We start from the raw sequence: 4,954 nt of genomic DNA on the forward strand, positions 1-4,954 counted from the left end.
CAATGAACAGCTTGAATGGACAGTATACAATACGCTGCAATTTTATTTTTATTTTTTTAAAGTTTTTTTTAGAATTTGCAGCATATTTTATACTGTATATACTAGTAATTTATTTATTAACAGCTAGTATGTACAGTATAAAATATGCTGCAATTTGTAAATAAAGCTTTTGTTAAAAAATAAAAATAAACTGCAACATATTTTATACTGTTGTTTTAATACTGTTTATACTGTTGTATAAAATAAAATTTTAGACAAAATTCAAATAAATGTCAGCATATTTTATGCTGTACATTCAAGTTGTAAATTTAAATTTGCTAAAGGAGAACTATGGGGGTCAGTGTTTTTCCCCATAGTTCTCCTTAGGGTAACGGGAGGACACAAACTAGCGTCCTCCCGTCACCCTAAGCTCAGTATATAGGGAGCTACAGCTTGTGGTATACTGAGACGCCGCACCTGGAGCGGATCCCGACTTAGATGATGGGATCCGCCCAGCTGCGTGAGCGACAGCTAGCTCTGCCTATCTAGAGGCAGAGCCAGCTGTACCCGCCCCCTCCCCCGTCTGTTCCGCCAGTCAGCGCTGGCGGATCGGAGCGGGGAGAGGGGAATCCAGCCCCTCTCAGCCGTGACAGGATCGAGAGGTGAGCGAGCGCCGGTATGTGTTCGCTCACCTCCCGATCTACTGAGCCGACCTGTGACAGTCCCATTGTCACAGGTCGGCTTAGAACTATGAGGTGAGTGGAAATCACTCACCTCATAGTTCTCCTTTAATTTTAAAAAAATGAAAACACTTTAATTTGGGTCGTTTACATTTTTCCTTTAGGGCTTGTTCACACCATGTCCGGATCATGTCCAGACCAGAACAGTTTGTTCCCGGACCAAAAAAGCAACCCAATGTATCCCTATGGTATTTCTGGGCTCTGTTCACACCAGCACTGTCCGTTCCAGACTAGACAAAAAAAAAAAAGAAATGCTGCTCGTCTTATTTTGTCTGGTCTGGAACGCATGGAAACGCACCAGGAATGCACCTGTAGGACAATTTAGGCTTTTAAAAAAATGCGTCAAAACGCACTGCGTTTGCAGAGCTGCTCCAGACATGTTGTGTCAGCCTGACTTGAGGACTTCTTGAGAACAAGGATTTATTTTTTCTGAACAGCTAATGGGTACAGTGTCAGGTATGCTACTAAATTATATATATATCTCAGCATATTTTATACTGTACATACTAGCTGTTAATAAAGAAATTAACTACTAGTATGTACAATATAAAATAAGCTGCAATTTATAAAAAAGAAAAAAAAAAAAAAACCTTTAATTGGACTATTTTTATTTTTCCCTGTAGGTAAGACGCGCACGGTATGAAGGAAGTGTTTGTATTGGGAGTTGCGGCCTCCTCGTGAACAAAGCTCTTTTATTGATTTTGTATCTCAGTAACTCGGCAGCTTTACCAGTGAGAGGCGAACAATGTAATAGACAGACATCGGAGGGAATACGAATCAAAGACGCCGCTTCAGTTCATTCATCGCTCGGCCCACCAGAACCAGACAATAATTGTGAGCAAAAGTAATAATTAAGTAAGAGGAGGGAGTGAGGTTGAATGAATGGATTCAGATCCTATGATCAGATTATATATATTAATCATAACACAAAAAGGAGAAGAGGAAAGAAGAAGGAGGAAGAGGAAAGAAGGAGGAGGAAGAAGAAGAAGAGGAGGGATGAGGAGGAAGGAGGAAAGAAGAAGAGGAAAGAAAAAAAGAGGAAGGATGAAGAAGAGGATGAGGAGGAAAGAAGAAGGAAGAGGAGGAAGAAGAAGAGAAGGAGGAAAGAAGGAGGAGGAAAAAAGAATAGGAAAGAAGAAGAAAAAAGAAGAGGAAATAAGAAGAGGAGGAAAAAGGACAAAGAGGAAGAGAAGGCAGAAGGAGTAAGAGGATGAGGAAGAGGAGAAGGAAGCAGAGGAGGAGAAAAAGGAGGAAGAGGACAAGGAAGAGGAGCAAGAAGAAGAAAGAAGGAGGAGCAAGAAGAGGAGTGGGAGGAGTGTTAATCATCACCTTCCCACACTTGCTATCCATACCTGTACGGCCGTCATTAGAAAGGATAAAGAGCCAATCAAATGATGTCATGTGACAGATGAAGACTGAATTCCATCACAATGCCAATCTGCAGCCCACCACCCGACACCCTCACAAATGAGTAACCAGACAGAACATTCGGCATTTCCAAGGTCACAATGTTAGAAGCATGGAGTGCATGGGGGAAGGTCTGTGTGCTGCGGGTGATGATTCAGCACCCCGCCCCCATCCCCCACCCTGCAGCCAGGGAAATACATTCAGACAGAAGTCACTTAAATGACAATTAACAAGAAAACAAACAAATCTGTAACAGCAGCAATAAAGCCATAAAGTCACTTCCTGCTCAGGACAAGGTGAGGAATGAGCCCGTGGCCGGTTTATGGGCCGCGAGTACCAGGAATTGTCTCACTGAATAGGTGGGGTGGCCATGTTTTGCAGCATTACAGGTTGTTGCCATCAGGAAATACAAATACTAAACATACACATCCCCTGACTCATCACGCTGCAAGAGCACCATAGGCATGCTAAAGAGGGCATAAGGCATGTGAACATCAAACATACCACTGACCGGGGGGGCTACTTTAGCATTCCTTAAGCACTGTTCAGCATGCCGAAAGTGCTACTGCGGCTTGATGAATCAGGGACAGGGTCTCTTTAATCACCCCATAAAGGCAAAATTCAGGTAGAATATTAATTCCGCCGTCTCAGGCTCGGGTCTCCATATCGTCTGGTTGTCATGCCAATCCTTGGGCTTCATTACTTTGGGTCGCTAGAAGGAATTTTCACATTTCTCGGTGCCGAGAGATTTTGGCTCAATAGAAGTCCAATGACAGCCAGGAAAGGAGGACAAAGATGGAGGCCCCGTGTCGCTCTTATGACGACAGGTTTACATTGATTTTCAGGAGAGTTCAGAGGTCAATAGTGTGCAACTCACAGTGCAGAGGTCAGCAGTATGCAACTCAGAGGTCAGTGATAAGTGAAACAAAGTGCGGGGGTCAGTAGTATATGATAGGGGTCAGCAGTATGTAACGCAGGTCAGGGGTCAGCAGTATGTAACCCAGAGGTCAGTGGTATGTAATGGAGAGTTCAGAGGTCAGTAGTATATAATGCAGAGTTCAGAGGTCAGTAGTATGTAACACAGAGGTCAGTAGTATGTAATGGAGAGTTCAGAGGTCAGTAGTATGTAATGCTGAGTTCAGAGGTCAGTAGTATATAACGGAGAGTTCAAAGGTCAGTAGTGTGTAATGCAGAGTTCAGGGGTCAGTGATAAGTGACAATGAGTTCAGAAGTCAGTAGTATGTAATGCTGAGTTCAGAGGTCAGTAGTATATAACGGAGAGTTCAAAGGTCAGTAGTGTGTAATGCAGAGTTCAGGGGTCAGTGATAAGTGACAATGAGTTCAGAAGTCAGTAGTATGTAATGATGAGTTCAGCAGTATGTCATGGACAGTTCAGAGGTCAGTAGTATGTAATGGAGCGTTCAGAGGTCAGTAGTGTGTAATGCAGAGGTAAGTATTATGTAATGGAGAGTTCTGGGGTCAGTGATAGTATGTAACGCAAAGTTCAGAGTTCAGTAGTATGTAATGCTGAGTTCAGAGGTCAGTAGTATGTATTGCAGAGTTCAGTAGTATGTATTGCAGAGTTCAGTAGTATGTAATGCAGAGTTCAGAGTTCAGTAGTATGTAATGCAGAGTTCAGTAGTATGTAATGCAGAGTTCAGTAGTATGTAATGCAGAGTTCAGTAGTATGTAATGCAGAGTTCAGTAGTATGTAATGCAGAGTTCAGTAGTATGTAATGCAGAGTTCAGAGATAAGTAGTATGTAATGCAGAGGTCAGTAGTATGTAATGGAGAGTTCAGAGGTCAGTAGTATGTAATGGAGAGTTCAGAGGTCAGTAGTATGTAACAGGAAGTAAAAAAATAAAGTACCTGTCAGAGTTTCCAATCCCCCCTACTACTCCATCCAAGAACAAACAAAAAAGTTGTCTTTAGATGCACTTTCCCATATTTTTTTAACACAGGATGCAAAATGCCACTTTGTTATCAGCGCTCCTCAGAGTTACTGTGAAAAACGCCCTTGAAGTGAACACCACGTTGTAAAGAATCTTCGAGTCGGCATACGTGGGAAGTTGGTGGGAACAGGGAGCTGCAGGCTGCATGGAGCCGCGTTGTCAGTACGTGGACCCGTGTTCAGTTACCATAGTAATCTCTCGCTAGAATTTCTACCTTCTCACCTTGAACAAACTTTCCCTGTGACACAACATGGCCGCTCCATGGCGCAGCCTTTACCTGGATGGTCACTCCTTTACATGTACCATCCCCTCCCCAAATCTCACAGAGGGCCTCCGCCTCACTTGCTCTAAGCTCCCCCACCCCCGTTTTTCCCCAGGGGAGAATTGCCCCTCACATCATTGGTGTCAATGGAATAGTGGCCCCTTATGTCATTGGTGTCAGCCGTTTAGTGGGCCCCAGGGGAGAATGGCTCACCAAATTATTGGTGTCAGTGGAATAGTGGGCTCCAGGGGAGGAGGGCCCCTCAAATCTCTGGTGTCAGTGGAATAGTGGCCCCTTATGTCATTGGTGTCAGCCGTTTAGTGGGCCTCAGGGGAGAATGGGTTCTTAAATCATTGGTATCAATGGAATAGTGGGCCTCAGGGGGGAATGGGTTCTTAAATCATTGGTATCAATGGAATAGTGGGCCTCAGGGGGGAATGGGTTCTTAAATCATTGGTATCAATGGAATAGTGGGCCTCAGGGGGGAATGGGTTCTTAAATCATTGGTATCAATGGAATAGTGGGCCTCAGGGGGGAATGGGTTCTTAAATCATTGGTATCAATGGAATAGTGGGCCTCAGGGGGGAATGGGTTCTTAAATCATTGGTATCAAT

The sequence above is a fragment of the Nanorana parkeri genome, unplaced genomic scaffold (assembly GCF_000935625.1).
Source record: "Nanorana parkeri isolate BGI_ZX_2015 unplaced genomic scaffold, ASM93562v1 scaffold2130, whole genome shotgun sequence".
In the NCBI taxonomy this organism is placed as follows: Eukaryota; Metazoa; Chordata; class Amphibia; order Anura; family Dicroglossidae; genus Nanorana; species Nanorana parkeri.